Source organism: Haemaphysalis longicornis, unplaced genomic scaffold (assembly GCF_048455015.1).
Source record: "Haemaphysalis longicornis isolate Haplotype H1 unplaced genomic scaffold, Haemaphysalis longicornis Haplotype H1 scaffold_3, whole genome shotgun sequence".
Lineage (NCBI taxonomy): Eukaryota > Metazoa > Arthropoda > Arachnida > Ixodida > Ixodidae > Haemaphysalis > Haemaphysalis longicornis.
Genome location: NW_027526335.1, coordinates 66747352 through 66769399, shown reverse-complemented (window position 1 = coordinate 66769399; position 22048 = coordinate 66747352). Strand labels below are relative to the sequence as shown.

The following is a 22048-nucleotide window of genomic DNA, read 5'->3' as shown; positions in this document are numbered from 1 at the left end:
ATTCGCTGTTGACGTGTCAGCAGTTCGATTTTTTTTTCTCGGTAGAGCTGTCTCCAAGGGTCGGCGGTGGGGTTTCCCCTTGCCTCCACTGAGGTTGTGAAAGCCGATATGCGTGGGCTATAATTACCCTCATTAGCATTGTTTGGCGGTACTGACAACACAAGTGAGCAGTCGCGATGATGCAGCGCCAGTCTGCTGACACCTGCTTGCGCGCAGTACCGCTAATACCGCCAGTTTTTGCACCTCTTGTGAAGGTACAGCTTCTTATGCAAGAACGAAAAAAGCACGCATTTTCCGTGTTCTTACCTCACTAAACACGATCACACGTTTCGACGGCAGCTGCGTTGCTGCCAAGCACTTCACAAATCCACTCGTAAAGTTGTGCGCCTCCAGGGACTTGAACATTCTCATATCCTCCTGAGTTGCATAGCTTGTGGCGAGGACGAGGTAGTTATAGATGTTCGGGTACACAGTGGACGGTAGCAGCTCCGCATCCGCGACGGCATCTTTCCCGATGCGCAGCTCGTACGGGTCAACACCCTCGCGCATCTCAATCTTTGATTTGTAACGCGCACGTGCAGGGCCCACCAGGTTTGCGAAGTACGATGGATGAAAGCCAGCCATCGCGCTGCACAGGCGACTATTGCGTGCAGCCTGAACGCAAAAGCAGCAGCAACATGCTCGAAAGTTCTTGCCGGTTGCACCTGTTCTGTGGTTGCACTGCCGCATTTGTATGCAGGTTCTCCAACATGGCGGACCGCACCGGAAACGAACAAACACAAAAACGCGGACGTGACGTCACGTGAAAACTTGATGCTTCGGAGTACTTCATCTCAATGTTTATCACGTTAAACAAATCAGAACCGCACTGGAAGCCTATGCCTCGATGAAAAAGCGTGGCTGGTCGACCTTGTAGAGGATACATTTTGCAAGAGAGAGAGAGAGAGAGATCAGTATGCGTATTATTTCAGCAAGTGACCCGAAACCCCTTTTGCAAATGGCAGGCACTCGAAACCTACGCGAGGAAAAAGAAAAAGTAAACGCACCAGCCGCAAGCCGCCGCTTGTCTCGCCAGCTCTGGCGGCTTCCGAGCGGCGATCATGCATCGCTTTGCTATGCATCGTGGCCGGGGTCATCCCGGTAACGTTCTTCCGCGATCAGCGAGCCGGGCCCACTCCTGTCGGCTGCCCACTGAGCTGCACGTGAAAGGCGTGTTAACGCTCACCCGGAAACGGAAAAGGCCGCGTGTTTGATGAAGCGTGCTCCTTGTGCCACGGCGCCGTGGGAGGGGGGCATTCAGTCACGTGCCTTTGTGGAAAGCCGCAGGTGTAACCGCTGTGATGATTTGGAGTCATCCTCTTTGTGTTAGCGTGTTTGCACGCGATAATCTGATTCACCCACTTCGGCGGCACTAGTTATATAATCGTGTGTATCAGAACGAGTCGTCGCGCCCGTAAACTGGCCGAATCTTATGGTTTGCTATCCTCAATCCGATCTTTTTCCTGTTACGCCTGTATTGCAACTTGGTTTTACTGAGTTATCCTGCTTCCTGCAGTTTGCACGGCGGCCTGTTTTCTAAAACCCTAACCGTCTCAAGCAGGACTGAATGGGGCCATACGACGTGACAAGTACGCCGGCCATTACTTCTGCTGCCTGTTCTCCTGCAAAAATTATCTGAGCGCGAATTAGTTCACTGTTCGTAGAATAGAGAATTTGTTCTTGTCCGGGAAATTCGTCAAGGACGAATTTTTCTTTAACTGTAGAAGTGTCTACGAAAGCTGTATAGTTAGTTTTTTTTTTTTTTGTAGCTGTATGACTGTTTTTCAGGTGGATGTCATTTTTTTTTGTTGTTGTTTTTGTATTGACCTAACTTAGTACGGAAAGTACGTAGTTACCGCGCCTTCCGGCAGCACTCATAGCTTTTACGGCGAAATGTTTATATTGGAGTTTTGAAGCTAGGCTACTAGGGTTTCCCGTCGTCCGATGTTAAAATATAATTGAATAATGCTTCACCCCATGGAATAGGACATTGAGCTGAAATAGGGCAGGACGGAGGAATTTGTTATGAAAAACGCAGATGTCTGTGATAGACCTAAAGGGATGGCTTTGCTTTTTGAGGCTAGAACGGGTTGCTAGAGAACGAAGAACTTTGTGGGGAAGTGCACTCGAATGATGGGGTTTGCGGGGTCTGCGGAGGAGAAAAGACGCGATTCGGCACCTTGTGTCGGAATAACAATACTCATAAGTCGTGTTGAGAATTGACACCACTCGTTCCTGCAGAGTCCAGGAATAATATGCTTGTGCGGGGTTAACTTCTGAAGAGGAAAAAATACCCCCTCTTCCGACCTGCCCCCTAGAGCCCAGTTCCGACTTGGAACTTTGCATTTCCGAATCTACAAGCAGGGTCAGGGTCTGGTGAAAAGGCCGCATGCATATTTTCCCTTCCGGGGAGGGTGGTGCATGTGTTTGAAAACTTGAGTTGAAGGAACATAGTTGGCAAGTCTTAAATGAAGCGCGTGCAAGCATGCGTTATGTACTGTAACTGCGTTATAACTTCGTTATAAGTGACTCCGCTTTGTAACTCCGAGTATGCGCTATAAGTTGTAACTTTTAACGCATACTCGTTCTAACGACAGCGATGACTCCGGCCATAGCGACCGGAGCTATCGCCGCTTTCTTCGGCTAGTGTCAAACGCAACCTGGGCTTCGCAGGCGGCCGGATGCTCGATTAGGATTCCATTTCAGCCGAGTTGACCCGACTAGCAATGAACTTCTTCAGGCGGAAGAGTAGATCTCCCCGCTCTTCCAAGCACCGGCTGCCCAGACTTCGAGCAAAGCGTCTGGAAATCCACATTGGAATACAGCACGAGCGCCGCAAGGGAACAAGAAACCGGTTCCTACTAGTGGGAAACGAAAAGTGCAGGATGGCGAATGTGCGGGGAATTTAATAGAACTGAGGTAAAGGAGACGTGGATGTGACATGAACGCGGAAAAACCTTCATGATGATATCGCGGGGCGTCTACAAAAAAAAAGAAGAAAAGTAATTTCTGAGGCCTACAAATAAGGCAACGTATGCGTATGATACAGGCTGACCGAGGGTACCGTAAAACACCTCAGTTGCCGGATGGGTTGGTTCAGAGTTGCTGTGATCTGAAGTGATTACTATCGCCATTTCAGGGCTGCCCAGCTTACAGAACTCGAGAGATCAAAGGTCTTGCGGTAGTCCCCTTATCGGGGGTCGGTTTCACCGCGAAGCAATGATAAGACGAGACCACTGGATTAAAACGGACTCCATACACGCGCTCAGACACGCATGCAGACCTTCATTAGCTTGGTTTTTTTTTTTCTTCTTGCCTGCCATCAAATGCAGGGTTAAACACTCTCTCGCAATGCGCGTTTATCTCGCATCGCGACTTGAAAAATGCCGGAGGCGCCCTGGATCCAGATTTTATGACGGCAGGACTGGTCGCGTAGCGTACAACTCAAGCAACCTCACTTACGAAAAAAAAAAAAAAACCTTGTGCGTGCTTGTAGGAGCAGCAGTTCTGTGTGCTCTTTGCATCTCGTATACTGTTTCCATGCTGTAACCACTTCTTGGGGCGCTGTCTGCGTCAAACGAGTATAAAATGAATCAACCAGCTGACAGGACTGTCTGCGGCGTCCTTTCACAGCGCTCGGCACGAGACCATGACTTTTTTTTGTAAGTCTGTATTCTTTTCGTCATGCGTAGGTTACGCCGACCTATTCTTCCGACGTCTCTCGCCCATGTCGAAATTTTAAGCTGCTGTCGTGACATTTCGTTCTCGATACTACTGAGATGTCAGTTCGCGAAAAAAAAAACAAAGAAAATAATAGAAACATCACGGAGGTGGCCTCTCAAAGATCGTAAATAACTTTGCGCGTAGAAGGTTGGTGCCACCCATAAAACACGCCAACGCACGTTGCTGTTCCAGTATCTTTAGGGTGTGCGTCGCGGAATGTCGTTGACGCCGTCCACAAAATACGTTGGTCGACAGCGTTGTTCCAGCAGCCTCGGTGTGTGCACTGAAAAGGTCGTCTTCCTTCGGGAGGTTACGACAATGCGGCTCGAAAGCTGTGGATGCGACCTATGCGTAAATGCTGAGTCTGCCATCGCGCTGCTTGCCCGCTGAGCCAAGGGCTAGTTGTTTAGGAACGGTTGTTTGAGCGGAGTGAAGATGCAAGTGCTAGTGTTGACGATTTCGCCTCTTGGTAAATCGTAATGAAGCGTGAACTCCACACGAAGTCGAGGCACAAGAGAGACAAAGCTGTGCAGAAGGCTGACGTGTCTCTCTGGTGTTGCCTCTGCGTCGCCTCTTCCGTATTGTGTTTGAAGTTTGAACCAAAAATGTAGTGTCAAGGAGGGCGGCCTGAATTTTTAGTGCAGGGGGTTATTTACTTTTCCCTGAATGACCCGACCGAGAACAAAAGGGCCATTAGAACCAAAGAAATTCGTTACGAAATTACACGGACAAAGGGAGGCAAAAGGATAAAAATGAATCCGTGTGGTTTCATTTGTCTCCCTTGAGCCGGCACCTTCATAAATGCTTTTGCACAGCCGCTTTCTTTAGCGCTCACAGCGCCTCGCGTAGCGAGATTTGGAGTTGCCGTTGTGGGGTACTGTAGGTCTTGAGTCGAAGACCCGCCGAGTAATTAAATACCCTTCGTGGTACTGACTAAAACGACGCAATAAACATGACTGTTAGTTAAAGAGCCGCAAAGTTAGCTAAACAGTTCAAGCTTTACAGATACTGTTAAAGCTGAGCTGGGTGGTTTATGGGAATACTGTTTCCGTCCTTCCTGTTAATGCGTAGCATTCTAGGGCTCCTTCCGTCGGAAAACGTGTAGGGATACAACGAGCATTTTCCAAATGAAAAAAAAAAAAAAACAGGCGTAAGGGGCTTCATATTTGTTTTGACTACTTATGTTTCTGTCGGAGAGAGAGAAACTTTTATTGACCCCACTGGCCTAAGGGGCCGCCATATGCTCTTCCAGCAATGCATTTGTGTATGGTGGTGTAGTCGACCTTAACGGAGATCGGTGTATAGCTGTCCAGCCCACCATACAATGACGTGGTCGTCGTAATGTGGGCTTTCCCCTATTACCCTCATGTACTGCAGCGAAACTTGTTTTACGGGCACTATGAAGCGCTGTAGGAAAGTGGGTTTTTCGGCAATGCATTGGTGCAGTGCCAAACGCAACAAAAAGAAAACTAAGAATCTCGCACCTTCAACTGCACTCGCCTGGTTTCAATGGAATAAACATGCTCAACACCGTCCGGTCGCGCTGAAAAGAAATCGCCACGAAGTCGATTCAATGGTATACACACTATATGACGATTTTTCAAGCGGCAGTTTCGACAATTTCTTCCGTTCAGAACTGCTGTATTACTCCAGGTAAAAACTCAGAAAACGTCTCATTCCGTCTATCTGACCTTCAAGCGCAGCGGAGGTCAAACCAGCGGCTCTTGCGGTCGCGCAGTGAAAACGTCTAATCGATCGTTCGTTCTAGGGGTGGGGTACGGAGAGGAAATGGCGGTTAAAGGGACCCTGCAACACTTTCGATAAACGCCTTCACTCTTTCCTTCGCGTCTGGAGGCACTGCGAAAGCTACAGTTATCGCCAGCACGGAGCAGCACTGCGCGATTTGCTCGTCGCACCAGATGTGTCTGCCGTTTCTGCTTTGTTTTTGTGGCTTTATTTTTAATGTTGCTATCGAAAAGCGTTCATTGCTTCAACTGAATGAAAACCGTCCAACAGCTGCTACATGGCCTCAGTGACGTAATTCGGGCCGTCGAAGAACGTCAAGACCGGGAAAAAGAGAAAAAACCTTTTGAGCGAGTTTCCAAGTTATCTGATGAGCATAGAGCAGTAATTTTTGGATGAGATACTTTGCGACCCCCTAATCTAGGTACTGGGTGTGTTACGCTATGCAAGCATTTAAGATTTCAAAAAAAGTTGAAAGAAGTGCTGCAGGGTCTCTGTGAAGGGTACGGACACGCGCCACCGAGCAAGGATACAAGGAGGCACTGGCTGCATCCAGGTACCAAAGTTCGCCGCGCGTTCGCGCCCGCCTGCGCCGAGCAGCGTCACGCGGTGCAAGTGTGGGCGCGCTCACTGCGCGCTCTCGGCTCAAAAACCGAGCTATCCCTTGAAAAATATAGTTTATCGCGATCAACGACTGCATTTCTTAGCAGAAATACCGTATGTACTCACATAATGATTGCACTCGCGTAATAATTGCACCCTTGAAGTTTGTCGTCAACATTCGATTTTTTTTTTAAATTTCCGCGCGCAATGAACGCACCCCGAACTTGCCCGCAGCATTATATGTCATCTGCGTGCCAAGTCTAGCTGATGATGATCGTGCTTACCTCTGTTTCCTTCCCTTTCAAAGCAGACATGGCTACGTTATTGCCGCAGACTTGCCGATATTAGCGATATCGGCAAGCAGGCATTCAATATTGATGAGGAAGAAACTCACTGAAGGCACATAATGTACTCGCAAGACAAAGAAGAAAATGCGCTCAGCTTGCTGCGTTGGCCCCCATGTCTCTTTTCTGAGATTAACAGCGCGAAAGAACGGGACAACAGAGGAGTAGACAAACACAGCGTGTTGCCCCCATGTCTGTTTTGATGTCCCGCACTGTGACAGCGGCAGCCACTTATTGTCACCTCGCAGCAAACTCGTTCCGGCGCATTCCGTAATTCATGAAAACACTGCATTTTGCGTCACTTTGCAAAGCGGCTGGCGGCAGTGTACGGAGTTTTTATTGTGTTTTTATTATTTTTGTTATGTTCATGAGACCTATCGTAAAAATTCTGACCCACAATTTGCCTGCCTTTTCTGTGCTCAAAAGTTTTTCGCGAAAAATTTACCCCGCGTAATGAACGCACCCCTACATTTGCATCAAATTTTCCTGGGAAAAAAAAGTGCGATCATTACGCGAGTAAATACGGTAGTAATTGTTCCACCCCACTTTGTAGGGCTGGTCACCGTTCGTATCGGCGTTGCCGGGTGTTCGAGAATACGCGGGTATCGCGTGCATTTCCACAGCCGCCGATGCAGGTGGACTCTGATAAGGGCGGCTACACATGCGCTGCTGCGGCAGGACAATACTCGCGCATAACTTCTCTCATGTTTACCGCACACGGCATGAGATAGCCGCGTGTACAACGGAACTGGCAGCCGGCGCTTAATGAATCGCCGCGACAGGCGGTTCGCGATAAGCGCCCGCTCGGGCTAACGGTCCGCTACCGAAGCTCGCGTGCGGTTGTCGTGGGAAGCAGGCCACGGCTGGCCACAGAGCAGCACGGCCGAGCGTTCGCCCGCTGTATTTGTAAGCCAGGGTCGGCGTCGCCCTATTCCGGTCACGTCTCCGTATCGCTTCCGAACACGCCGGCCCGTGCATGCAATAACGGCCGACGTGTGCACGCCGCGGGGTCGCATTGGAATCGCGTATAGTTAGAGAGCGACTTTGTGCTAGTACAGCACGCTATGATATATTTCACGCCGACCCGTTTCGCTTATGGAGTGCGTACGAACGTGAAGCTGGCGCGTCGGCTGCGTGCATGCACTGCGTGGGTTGCACGCGCCGCGGAAAAAGTTTTTTTCTGGTACAGCTGTTCTAACGTACGGCATTATTACGCCACCGTGTCGCATGCACGTCCTCATTCCATGTGGGCACGTGGCATTAAAATAAGGTACGGAAATGGAAACTTTCGTGCTCCGTAGGTGGATAAGTTTGAGTAATTAATGGTGATGCCTGCGCATCTCTCCAGTCGGTAAAGCTAGATCAATCAAAACTGCAGCCTGGTCCTGGCGACTGCCTTCAGTGAGGTTAGAGAGAGCAACTTGTGATGGGTTGACATTGGTAAAAGCAACTCCGCCAAGAATAATATGCAGGCTGCACGTTGGACAAGCTATATACTTGGGTACAAGTTAATAACGGCAACGGAAGTTGCCGCTGTGCCCATCACAGCAGCCGGATGTTACACCGCACGGCGAAGTAGTGCGTTATTGGGAATATTTTGAACATGACACGAGCCGTTTCCGTGATATTTTGAACATAATACGCTTATAAACTACTAGAGCGATGACAAGCAAAGTACACGAGAAAAGGCAGACTACATCACGCATTCACAGCAACCTCCTTTCAAAACGCGCGCGTCCGTTGACATCCGGGTCCGTCGCTTAGGCGGAGGGATACCGTACATGGGCTACTGCCGTTCTCAGCTTTTTCCCGAGTAATCGGCCAGTATAATTGTAGTTTAATTTCCTAACAGTAGCTGTTTTATCTAGTGATAAGGTGGCTCGCAGGTGGCTATGGTACGCTGACGTATACAGCAGCCGAGGGCATTGCGCCATCGCTGAGGTGATCTCGTAATAACGCGGTAATTTCTCTTATACGGGTCATCATCTTAAGACCCCGGAGCTCCAGCCTGCCGTTCTTCCAGAAGCGTTGGGTGTCCGGTTGGGCAAGGATGTCGGAATACCCGCCAAATTGCCTCCTGATCTGGCAACTTGATGTCCTGAGCAAGAAAGAAGTCGCGGCCGCGCTGTTATACAATTATACCTGGATATAACGAAGTTTACAAAAAATCGCAATTTTTCGTGATGTGCAGGTTTTAGTTACATGCACGTTTCGAGTTAAGGCTCGCGTGAAGGAAGCAGAAACGAAATCAAAATGTTAGACGTCAGTGATTCTGAACAGTTGAAAACTGCGTAATTAGAGCCTGCAGCTGCAGCTTTCCCACAAACTTTGTCACTACACGAGACTCTAAAGAAGCAAGCTAGGTCACTTACAACCCCGTATTCACAAATGTAACTTCCGTATAACGTTTGCCTTTTGACACTTTTCGGTGCCTTAACCCATTTCAAGGACAAAACTTGCGCTGAAAGGGCGCCTTTTCGCGAACTTGATGTGATGTTGTTGGCCGTACTCAAAACTGTTGAGAGGATGCTAGCTGGGATACTGTACCGGGCGGCGACGTTCTTCTTTCTCGCCGGTGGAGATGGCATTTCAAATTGCGAGCTTGTCTTCAAAAGACGAAACTTTCGTTTTCTGGCGGCAGAACTCATCACCGACGAACCGACGCCACAGATAACAGTGGAGACGCGCGCCAACACGCCGACAGGCAGGCCTTGCACCTAACCGACACCGCGCTGACACTGAAAACGCACGGTAGTTAGCGGTGCGGGAGAAGTTCGCTAAGTTAGTGCATTTCTTCAGTCGATTTTTCGGGAAAAGTGAAGAAAACAATGGATGATCAGCGTAGCGAATTCGTTACACCAAGGTTAACCGTCGCAACGCCTTCGTTACATATTGAGGTCGCAGACACGTGGGTTTCAATGGGGCTGGCAATGGGGAATTGAAAAACTTCGTTAAATCCAAGAATGCGTTACGTAGAGGTTCGTTACATCCAGGTTTAACTGTGGGCATGCTTTACTTGGTTTAGCGGTGGTAGGTGCCCATGCCCGGGTCGTTTTCGTAAAAAAAAAAAAAAAAAAAGCTGCATTTGCTGTTTCACTAACGTGGGCGAACCACCTCAAACCTTTTTTGTTGCTGCACAATTCATTTGGGTCACCAGAAGGCCGCACATTATGTCTTCCGTGGCTCCTTACACTCAATTAGATGTGCCGCAATTGAGTATAGACATCTACGGACGTAGATTACAGAGCGCTGAACGCCTCCGCTTTCCTCATTTAAATATTTGTTTCAAGTTCACGCACTCAGTGGCGCACTGTGGCTGAGGCAGTGATACGCCTTCACACTGTAGCGACGGAATTAAGTAGTGAAGCCTACAGCGGCGCTTCAAAACGAAAAACAAGACCGCGAAAACGTCGCAAAATGTACGGGACTGCAGGGCAGCCGGCCGTTCGTCTCCCTCACGATTTTCACGTCCTCGCGCCATTTCTTCGTTTTCTAGACCGTGTAGCGATCCTCTTTTCAGCGCGTTATGCGTGCTGAGTTTATCTTGGTTTAACCTTGTGCGCTAATTGGGCGGCCGTGACTGCGCTATTTACATATGGAGCAACTTGAAGGGGAAAGAAGTAGACGTCGCGGCACGCAGGTGTGCTCTCGTATTTCGCTTGTTTCGGCCGTGTAGGGGCAAGCCGCGACTACCGCTCCGTTTTCCTCACTTACTCTCGTCTTTATTTGTTGCGTATTTGGCCGCATCTTGTAAATGCGGTGTATCACCATGTATTGTTTTATGTCGAGTCTTCCTGGGCCCGCGCTATACGCACTCCGAGCGCATCGCATACAATCTCAATTGCACTTGCGAGGTTAGGCAGCAGGCGGGATAAACGAGGACGCCCCGAGGAGCGGGCATGCATTTCGGGAGTTGTTGAGTTGTCACTCCGTCCCACCGCTCGAAATATTTGGCACGTTGCAACTCGAAAAAAATAGTGCTTAAAATACATGAGAAAAAAAAACAAAAAAAAAAACACTTAACACCGGCAGACAGAAAAATGAAAGCAACGCTTGGGGGATATTGTAGCCTCTGTTTGTTCCACGGAGAATTAACGGTACTAAGCTGCAGGTGTCAGTGGTGTTGACATCAACGAAGCTCCGGTTAAACTACTTCAAGCCCAGCGTGGCTAAATAAAAAAAAAAATGAAGGAAGCACCCACTAACGCGTATAAGACTTGAAGGCAGCGAAGCTGTACGCAACCTTCACCACCATCACGAAGGTCTAAGTCCACGATTACAGTCGATTTGCTTCTTCGCTGCCGCAAAGACCTTTACTCCATCGTTGTTACTATAAGTGTGAGCTCCTTTCTTTGAGTGATAGTCATTGGACATCACCTTGGAGGGGCGTCTTTCTCGTTGCGAGCAAGTGTTGCCACGATTACGGTGAACATTGTAATATTTCTCGTTTCTTGCAAGTGTTGCCACGATGATGGCAAACGCTTGAGTTCTTGATTTGGCCAATCTTGCCTGGGTGGGTGTGCTTGGCTTTACAAACGTGCGCCGGGAACGCTGGGCGCTCGCCGCGAGGCACGCACACACGAGCGCTTGGCATTTTCTGGATTCTGTTAGCTGCCGGGTGGTCGCCGCGAGGCCCGCGCTCACGTGCGCAAGCTGGGCAATTTCTTGGTATTTTTAACTCGGACAGGAAAAATTACGATTTGCTAAAATGCTTCGCTGTTAAAAACCTTTATTTAGCGGCATTTTCTAAATGCAAGAGGCGCCGGTCGAAGTGTTTTTCGATTTGCGTTGAGCGTATGAAGGCTGTTAACGTTGTCACCGAGGGGACAGAGGACCCTTGTCAGAAATGCACATTTGTGGTAGAGCTTGGGTCTAACGCAGGAAGCACGCCACTGCTTAATAGAGTCGAAAGGATACAGCTACAGGATAACGATGTTGAAATACTGAACGCCGTAAGGGAGGAGTGGGTGTAATTTGGCGCTAAGTCCCGGATATCTATACATAAAAAAATCACAGCGGTTTAGAAACTTGAGCCGTACGTTCTGAGATACAAAATGGCTATCAACTGACTAAATTTGATGCATGACAATGATTGAGCAGTTTCCGATTCTTTGTAGGTTGTGGATCTAAACTTATAACGCTCTGAACGATTTTATATTGCGTATGGCCCGCTCTACCGGTACCCTAAAAACAATAGGGCGCTAAACAGGAGGATAGACACAAAGGGCATATTTGTGGCTACCTTCGTCTTCGTCTATTTAGCGCCCTATCGTTTTTACCGCAGAAATGAACCCCTAGCTCAACAAGTTCTGTTAGCTTAACGGATTCTGTTAATACCAGTGTCGTAGTGGCTAGGGTACTGCGTACTTTCTCGGTTCAATTCTCGGTCGCGCGTACAAGATTTCGGCGCACATTAAGCATCACCAGAAAGTCACAAATTACTTCTCAGCACACTATTACAGGCGCGCACGGCATACTTCAGCATGTTGAGCCACAGTTTTGGCGTCGAGAAATGACAGTCTTCATTGAATTACGCTTTTGAATTCTGCCCTGAGGCGCGGAATTGTTATACTGTAAATTTTGTCGCACGTTGCACTAGCATCCTTTAATGCCATGCGCAGGACACTGACAGAAAACGGCGCTTCGGTTGGCGAAGGTGTAAGGTTACGCTATTGTCTAGGATGTTAGGGCAGTTGCGTCAACCGTCTGAGCTGGCGTAACTTTCAAAGCTTACACCTGATCGCGTTAAGGCCCAGTTGGTACTTCTGTTTGCATTGAAAAGTATGAGCGCTTTGGATGCGCATACCTCCTTGTAGGGAAGTATGCGTATATAGTTAGGCGTATAGTCATTGCACGTGTGAACCGCTATCTGGGATCACATTCCCTTGCACGTCAACATTTTGACACGGCGCTTCTCGATGCTATAGGACATTGTATCGCTCGGTAGAGCGCACATGACTTGGAGGGCCGCAGTATAAAAACCTCCTGCTTAACAAATTGGCCGCCTACCTGCTTGCTTCGCTGCAGGCTGTGCCGAAATACAATAGCGTTTCTTCCGCTCCTCTCTCCCTTCCCAACCCCCACTTTCTTCCCCTCCGCGTCCATCCTCAGTGATGTGTTGTTGAATCCTTCCTATCGTCTTCCACTACTGTCTGTTTCTCCTCCTCCCCCACTTCGTCCCTTTTGTCTACTCTCCCCAGCCTTCATTCCGGTTCCTCCTCCAATTCTCTGTCCTACTCCCCCTCCCAATTTCTTTTCCCAACCATTCCGCCTCTCCTCCCCCGTGTTCCGCCTCTCCCTTCTAGTCTCATCACCCTATTCTATTCCTCCTACGCTTATCAGCGTCAAGTGTACGCCCTCGCTCCCGTCATATATACACAGATGTTTCGCTGCCTTCTGGCCGCTTAAGAAGTGCTTAATAATCGGTTATCAGTACCGAAGTTCGGAAGAGCGGCCATTTTGTTTTTCATAGCGTGTTTCCGAGACGGGTGAAATGCGCGCTTCCAGTCGTCCATCTTTCAAGCTAATGACATTCGCTGCACGCGAAATTGTCCCGCGAGCGACTGCCCTCCTCTCCTTTCCTTTGAGTTCCCCGGCACGCAGCACGCATCGGCCGGCAGCCTCGGAATTAAGAGCCTCCGGCCAAAACTCGGGCCCGCGATAGGGAGCCCGGAGCGCACCGTGGACTAGCCATCCATCATCCTCGGCTGTTCGCGCTAAAGGCCCCTGCGACTGCCTCTACAGCGCCGCGCAGGGAAAAAAAAAAAAAAAAAAAGAAAGAAAGAAAATCGAAGAAAACAGAAAAGGCAGTCGACGGTTGCCGAGGCCGCACTTCATGAATTTGTTTGGCAGCGTGACGCCACATTTCGCCGGTGCATATATATGGAGTAAGGCGGCAAGTCTCTATTTTGACACGCTAACAGGAGTCCGGAGTTAGCAACCTTGGGAAGATTTTCTCCGACAAGTGTTTTGTTTGTGCGTGCGTGCGTGCGTGCGTGCGTGCGCGTGTGTTGGCGCGCTTAACAGCGGCAGATGAAAAATTAGGAAAGGGAGGCCAGGGGAGCATGTAGTGTGATGGTTATACTAAAACAATGCACCAGTCTTCGCACATTTTGAATGTTAGTGGATTGCGACTTGAAGAAGTAAGGGTTGTTTTATGAATGATAAACGCGGTGGTATATAGTATCTACCCTATCGACCTCCACAGCTCGTGTCTCCCCTTTATCTGCCCGTGAGCTACACTTCGCCACACATGCATAATAAGGCTGCCAAGTGACAGTGACATGTGGGGGGCTGTATAAGAGGAAGACGGAAGAGGCAACATATAGGGATGACCATTCTCTTTTGCGCTTTTACGCGTGAGCGTAATGCACCCACTTGGAATATTCGCGTCGCGTGTGTATGCATGAAATCAATCAATCCAGGGGCGGTATTCTCGTGTTTGTCCGTTTTGAAAACGTCCGTTTTGCGTCCGTTTTATTGTGACGTGCTTCCAGTTGTAGGCGGGCTTTGGATTGACTTTTGCGCAACTGTTCTTGTAAACACATTTAAAACGACTAAACCTATTTTAAACTATCTTTTATGTGTTTATTGTTTCTCCAGCGAACCAACAACAAGGCGACGAAAAATCGTCTGCTCCTAATCGTCTGCTCCGAGAAGCCGCCGCTCATAGCTCCGCCGTGCTTGCATGGCGTGACATCCGGGTGTTCGCTTTTAGCCAATCAGGGCTTGCTCAAAACGGACACTTTTGAAACGGACACAAAACGGACAAAACACGAGAATACCGCCCCAGAACGTGGGCCATCGGAAATTGAATAAGCTGGTGCTTCAAGCCTGGCAGAATTTCGCAAATCCACAGTACACCCGCAGTACTATATTGCACAGCGACTTTGTAAAGCCGCTAATCAACAATTCCAATCAACCAATCAATCATATAATCAATCAAACAAACAATCAATCAATCAATCAATCAATCAATCGATCGATCGATCGATCGATTGATCAATCAATTAATTCATCGATCGATCGATCAATCAATCAACAGAGCGCGTGCCATCGGAAAATGAAAATGTGGGTGTATACCAAGCCGTCGGCAGGTGTCGGCGGCAGCCAGGAAAAAGCGTCGCCAGACAACGCCGTTCTGTAGGTGTGTGAAGCCCCTCAAACAAGGTCGTACAGGGAAAGAATGCCGCGCGAGCAAGGAAACGCGCTGATAAGCTCGGTGCGTAGTCGTCTTATCTCGAACGTTACCAGTCGCATTCAACTTGGTGAAACGGCTGTCAAATTTACTCGTGAGCCTATATTACCCAACCTTAAAGATCCGCATCGCCGGAGTATGGTGCTCGGGGATAAAAAATGACACAGCACTGAAGAGAAGGTCACAGGCGCAGCTGTCGCGGAGGATTACCGTACGTAATTGTTCTGTCTTGAAGTGGTCTGGCCTAAGGTAAGGTAAATAGATAACCAATGAGAAAATAATTTATAAACAATGATGACATGAATGATTGCCAAATCATACGCTCACGCGAAATGCGTGTTCACTTCGTGGAGCCACCCCATTATTTTTATTTTATCGTAATGTCCCTCCTTTATCGCCTCCGTGAGACTCAGTTCCTTGCCCGCATTGCCGCCCCCTCCGCAGCACCTGTGCGCATCACAATGCTATCGCGTGCGATCTGTACACGTCATTTGAGGTATGGTTAACCGTACGGCCAACCTTCTCGACCCTGAAAACGATGCAGCACATGCTATAGGGCACATGTTTTAAGTGCGGGTGGTACAATTGGGATACTTGTCAAACACTGAACCGTCGTTCTTAGTCTTGGAAACGGGAATCTGGCTTCCTTATAAGCGACAATTCGTTAAAAGCGGGATAATGGTTACAGCGGCGGGGAGCGTGAACCACTTCGAACGAAGTGACTTCGCTATAGCGGGGGATTAGGGCAGCTAGAAGCGCGCGCGTCTACGGGCGGATCGCATGAGACGTCACCGATTCCTTACTATACTCGGTTACAACTTAAGAACGGCACCACCTCATGTAGTGTATCACTCCGCCAAAGCGCCGGACCCGTGCTGTCAGTGCGCGCGCGTTTTGAAAGGGGTTTGCTATGAATGCGTGATATCGTCTGCCCTGTCTCACGCAGTTTGTTTGTCGTCACTGGAGTCGTTTATAAGCATATTAGGTCCAAAAAATCACGGGAACGGCTCTCGTCATGTTCAAAATATTCCCAGCAACGCTCTACTTGCGCCGCGCGGAGAAACTTCCGGCTATGGTGACAAGGCACAGCGGCAACTTGCGGTGCCGTTCTTAAGTTGTCACCGAGTATAGAAAGCATTCCTAATTTCACCTTTCGAGCGTGAGTGCCGTAATTAAGCCCCGCCACCAAAAAGACCGTTGTTTCATCCTTACCGAACGCCCGTTGTAACGCTGCCAGCATTGTGCAATCCATGTTGCCGAGGCAGGCAGATACGAAGACCTGCTTCCCCGTTGTGCGGGCGTGCAGATGAATAACATGTCGCAGCGGGTTCCTTTGTGCCGAAAGGGCGGACGGGAGGGGAACGTATATTACCACAAATAGGGCGCTCATTCTTTGGCGCCTGCGTTCTCCATCCCGCCCGCAGGACGGCGTTCGGATTGCACAATGACGCGTTGCAACACGGTGTTACCGTTTCGCGTTTACTGGCACTGCCCTTACAGAGTCGCCGATGCTACACAGGATGGGGCCCCGACGGCAGCGTTTTGTTCCCTGTCATAATGTCGCTCCGGAACGACATCAACTTGACTGCTTTTCAGCAATTTTGAAAAAAAGAAATGTAAATGCCTCCATTTTCTTACCCGCTCACCCGTTCCTCCCAAGATAACATGCTAAAGGTTTGCTCAAGTCAGTTTAAATTTACCGCGTTCCACTGTACCAAGTCGGGGGTCTCGATGCAAGCGCTGCCGTACGCTGGAGACGCGCGTGAATTGAGGCACCCTGCTACAACCATGGCCTCCGCGATCACCCGCGCGTTTTGCGCGCGGGGTGATCGCGGAGGCCATGCTACATTGCCTTACTCCACGAGCGTTCCAAGCGGAACGTGTAAAATGTGTTGGGCTAGTTGTTGCATTATGAATTACGAAATATGCCCTAACTGGACATACAGAGAAATGAAGACAAACAATGCGCATTGTGCATTGCGCAAACTATGCCCATTGTTCGTCTTCCTTTCTCTGTATGTCCGGTTAGCGCGTATTTCGTAATTCAAGCGGTACATGGATTCCATCTAGTGGGAATCTTTCGTTGCTATTGCCGGTTGATTTCTTAAATGCCGCCAGGAGGTAGCGCGGGCAACAGCAGGCAACAGTTTTCTGCCGCTTATGTAGTATTTTATTTGCTATCGCAAAAACCGAGCATCCATGATTTTTTAAATAAAGGAACACTGCAAATATCTCTTATGTAGTGATTTGCTGCCTTATATTTGAGTAATGTCTTGTTCTTGTTCGACAATGTTGACAAGTATGAACATTGACACCGGACTTAGACTATTAGATTTGACGGTGGGTATATTAGAACTATTGCGCAGCTTTTATTTCACTTTGGCCGGGTGGCTGAATCGAGTCACAGGCAGACAGACATACAGACAGGCCGAAATGTCTGCGTTTAGGTAGCAGAAGAAAGACTATCGTCTTAAAAAAAAAAAAACAGGAAAAGGAAGGAGCCTCTACTCGCCGCTGCTAGCACGACAGTTGGTACTACTCCGCACGAGCGCATTCGGGCGATGTCGGTTTAATTTTCAGCGCCTTGGTCGCGACCCGATCGTTCGGATTAAAAGCCATGCCAGTTAAACTACGTCGGACGCGTCTGCGTGGGTGAAAGTTCCGTATTAAATGGCGCAACGCGTGATTGAATGCTCCCATAATCTATTCCTCCCACGCGATGCTCGGCATGCACTGTGCGGACCGCCTAATAGAGAAGAAAGCCTCCACTCGAAAGCCGCTCTGCTAATGGAAGTGGCTCAGCCAGAGAAAGGAAGAGTCGAATATGGTTGTATGTGGGAACCTAAACAAGGCGTGCTTACTTAATCGCTTCGTGGGCGCCGTATACGATGCGGGGTGTTCGTTTTTTCCGGCCTGCTTATCCAGCCTTCGTTGTTCCGACCCGTCTCCTCTGTGTCCCTTCTGTATTGGCCGGTGTAGCGCACGCTTCTTTGTTCGTTTACTGTTATTCGGTCGCAGAATAGGCAGGCAACGAAGCTAACCATGGGGCTTGACGCGTGCCTAGCACAGTTCCAGGAACGCTCCATCAGTGTCATCTCGCCAGGGAGACGGGGGAATTCGCGCCTGTCGCGGTAACGAGCGGAAAACGCGCCACGCAAGACAAATACCGGGCCTGACCAAAGGCTGCCTGCCGCCGCCTTTCTGGCGTGTCCACGCGCGAAGGCTGACGGGAGCCTTTCGTGCGCTGTATACCCGTATACTCGTTGCTAAGGCAAAGATCTGACTGTGGTCGCAACTGTCGTCAAATTCCCGATCAGTGACGGGGTCTCAAGTTTCCGCAAACAGAATTGCGCGAATGGTTGTTTCTTGTAGCTGCGGCTGACGAATGCGCCGGTTGCGTAGGCGTTTTTTTTTACCGCTGTGTATGGCGGGCTCACTTCCCGGTTGCGCTGGCTGTATTCTCGTTGGACTTCAAACGCACGCACGCACGCGCGCCTGTGTATTAACGGTTTCGACGCACGTTAAGAGCACCAGTTGGACTATTAATTAATTGTCTAATAACATTAGATCACTGAAACGCTGGTGTCGGCATTGACTGTAGTCGCAAAACGGCGCCTAAGTTTTTCCCAATTAATTGACATAGCATAGAACACCGCAGCAACGTTGGGGGTGCGCATTGACGCGCAACTGAATTTACAATTTTACACGGACGCCACGAAAAGGACGGCGTTCAAGGTTTCTTAAATGGGAACGAAATGTTGCCAAGGAGAAAACTAGTTTGCTGCGAATACGGGTATGCGGCGGCCTAACGTCTGCATGGACTACGACTCGTCTTGGGAATCCATTGGAACGGCGTCATCGTTGCTAAGGGTTCAGGGTGATTTCTCGCGGTGTGGCCAGATGGGGTGTGGGGTGAACACGTTCAGCGCTGGCCTCACTCGGCGGCGCTACGTACAGTCACCAGCATGCCACGGCGCTGTGCAAGTGTTATAGCTACACAAAGGCGCTGCGGAGCCTGGCGGTACCCATGTTCGGAGGGACGTGATCCCCAGAGCGTGCAATAGGAAATCAGTGCTTTCGTATTCACAACCCAAAAAGAAGTGTTTAAATGTCCTCGAGGATGCGGGGGATGATTCAGTGCGACAGGAGCGCTTTGCGCGCAATCAGCCTCGACACCAGGTTTCAAACATCTCGAATACCATTCTCAAAATACCAGCAAGGGGAGACTGAACTCTCCGGAAAAGAAAAGAAAAGGATACGACTGATTCTAAAGACATTTCGTAAGGTTGATAAAAGGGAAGGTACGTTTAAGCGAAGCGAAGACATGGGATACACCGCAGTAATAGCAGACGAAAAAAAAACGTCTTATTAGCGGAGGTAGGGCTCGGCGAGCGAGGGTGTATATATATATATATATATATATATATATATATATATATATATATATATATATATATATATATATATATATATATATATATATATATATATATATATATATATATATAGAGAGAGAGAGAGAGAGAGAGAGAGAGAGAGAGAGAGAGAGAGAAAGATAAACTCACAAAGCGCGCAGAAATAGTATAAGTAAAGAGTCGTATACACAGCAAGAACAATAACAAACAATGTTTACTTACGTAGCGGCAACGTAAGTAAAATCATGTAACTCAGCAAAATCATGTAACTTTACTCTAATGAACGCAAGTCCCGTTGCCTTTTTCTTTTCTCTTGTGTGTCTGTCTCTACTTACCTTATATACCACGCTGTAAGCACTGTGTTCGTTGGTTTGTGGCAACGCTTGTTTCTGATGGCGTCATTATCCCGCCTCGCACCCCTGCCCCGCTGCCTTTTTGTGTGCCGTCTTTCTGTTGTTGCAATTGTTGTTATCTGTCATGGCGCGCGGACGCTGGTTTCGTCCTGACCGCGTGGTATGGAAATTAGGGCTCCAGATTTCCATGGTCTCGACTATACTGCATCGCCACAAACTGCGCCCGGGAGCGCTGTCTTCTTCTTTTGCATCGCTGTGTCGGCCGTGATCACCTCGTGGTGTACGCCACTCATCACCGGCGGGATGACGCCCGAAAAAACGTCGGGGCGTAAAAGCGGGAGCGACGCGGAGCGCCCGCGGCGGTTTCCTGCGTTCGCGTCGCGCGACCGATGCGCGCGATGAATAAATTACCGCGACGCGTTTACGTCTCCCTGTCGTCGTGATGTATTTAGACAGATGCACGTATGCGCCACACGTGCGCGCCCGGCAGACGCCGTATCGATTACCTCCTGCTCGCACACGACGCCTGCGTTCTGTCCACGTCTCTTTTTACTCCTTTAAAAAAACAAATTATCTCGGACCTTCGGCCAAATTTACTGCGCCTTCGCGCCATTGTTTTATTTTCCTTCTCCCCCCTTTTTAGGCGGCCGTCGACGCGAATATGCTACCGACCGAAGAATTTATTGGCCTAGGAACGAGAGAAAGCGGTCGGTGAGTGGAGTAAATAATGGGGCGGTCTGGAGTGGATGAAGAATGCGCCTTCGCAGATAGAGCAAACTCGCAGTGACGTTAATGACCCTGCGTTTCAGCGCAGAAACAAGCTTAAATATAGGGAAGGAGAGCGAGGGAAGGGGAGAGTGAGTAGGTTGGAGACGCGAAGGGAAAGGGGGGAGTTCTTAGTAGGAACTGGAGCAACGCTGGGAGTTTCTTCTTGAGTTATTCCCACAAGAGAGCGCGGCAAGCGCATTCCCCATTCTGTCTTTAAGAGGGAGCTCCGGCTCGAGTTTAACTCCCTCTATTCCTTTTGATATTGCATTATTGCACTCCTAAAGCTTGTGATTGGTATGCACTGAAGAAATGCGCGTTTAATCGGTTGCGCTTACTTTTTTAAGGGATCGAGAGATTAGTGGGAGGAAAAAAAAAAAAAAACGCCATTGGCTTAATTCATGTTCTATGGGAGAGCGGGCAAAATTGATGCCATATCTTTTTACTCTCATCGTTTCTGCGCTTATGCAGGCTCGAGGCAATTTTCCAGTAGAAAATAGTGGAGCACCTCGCCGACGTCAAGTGCTCTAAGACAAAAATGGCCATTGACAATTCCACGAGAATAACTATTGAGTGTGTCTCCCTCTCCCCCTCTCTCTTCCTCTCTCCCTCTCTATCTCCCCGGTTAGACGTGAGGCATTAACGCAATCCCCACGAAAAAGGGAATATGTAATGTCTCACGAGGCCGCCTCCCTTCGACGGCGTTAAAACGCGTAGATTTTTTTTTTTAATTTGGTAACTGTAAACACCAATCTAACTCACGTGTTTTGTTAGTTAAAATAACGCTGGTACTCTCGATTAAGTATACTTTCTGTATTCCTCGTGTGTGCCTCTTGCGCTGAATAATGCGGACATTTATGAGCCAAGCCATCAGCTTTAGTACTTTATAACGGTCAAGCCTATACATACTTCGTGTTCAAGAATTCTTTCTCGTTTGCCTGGTGGTTGAATTGAGTGGCAGACAGACAGACAAAAAATTTCGCGTCTAGGTAGCCCAAGAGATACCATCTTCTTTGAAACATTTCGAGCTGCCCTAGCCTCCTCCGCCGTGGCGCACTTTCTCGGTCTTTACTACACAGCATGGTGCGTCGTCACCCATAGCGGTGTGGTATGATACTGTCAGCCCACGCGGCGACGTATACCAGGCGCTTCCCGAACGTTCTACGGTCCCCGTCATCCTTTCTGAGAGGACTCATCTGCCGTTTTTTTTTTTTTTTTGTACCTCCGAGTTTCTGTACACTTTTTTGCACCTCACTCGTTCCATGCACTAACGTGGGCAAGGGACGAAGTGAGGGAATATAATGGAGTGAAGCAACACGCCATCAGGCCCCGTTGAGGAGTACATCGCGACCACTCCCATGTGGTGGGACTTTTTCCCGTCCTCACTAAGAAGTAGTTGACTCTTCACGGGATAGGTGGGTCGTGGAGGAGCGCGCATTCCTTTTTTGTGTGCGTGTGTGTTTATGAGCACACCCGTCATCCTATTCTGTGATCTCGGTTCCTTCACAAAATGGATTAACCCGGAATTTCTTGGAAGTGCAGCCCGTACATACCCATACGCATACACACGCGCCCGCGCAGACGAACACGTATACAGGTGCCGTCATAAGTAATTGGAGCACGGGAGCTAGGGCCGAAGCGTATCGGAGCGCCGTGTATATAGCTGCACCGGCGGAAAAAGAAGGGACGTGAACACGCATGCGCGCCTGACGAAGGCGACAGCCCATTACACTTCTCAAACCACTTCTTTTAACCTGTATTCGAGCGTTGTTCGCAGCATACTCGTCTCGGCGATGGCGCTGATAGCGTACGCACCTAAAAATATTTGAAAGAAAAACTCACTGGAGATTCCTGTGATAGCACACC

The 22048-nt window shown here is 49.0% G+C and overlaps 1 protein-coding gene across 2 annotated transcripts in view; it reads left to right on the top strand.

Annotated features, from left to right (window-relative positions):
• The window catches only part of LOC144174558 (putative polypeptide N-acetylgalactosaminyltransferase 10), a 248974-nt gene that overhangs the window by 1186 nt on the left and 225740 nt on the right, over positions 1-22048 (top strand). The window lies entirely within an intron of this gene.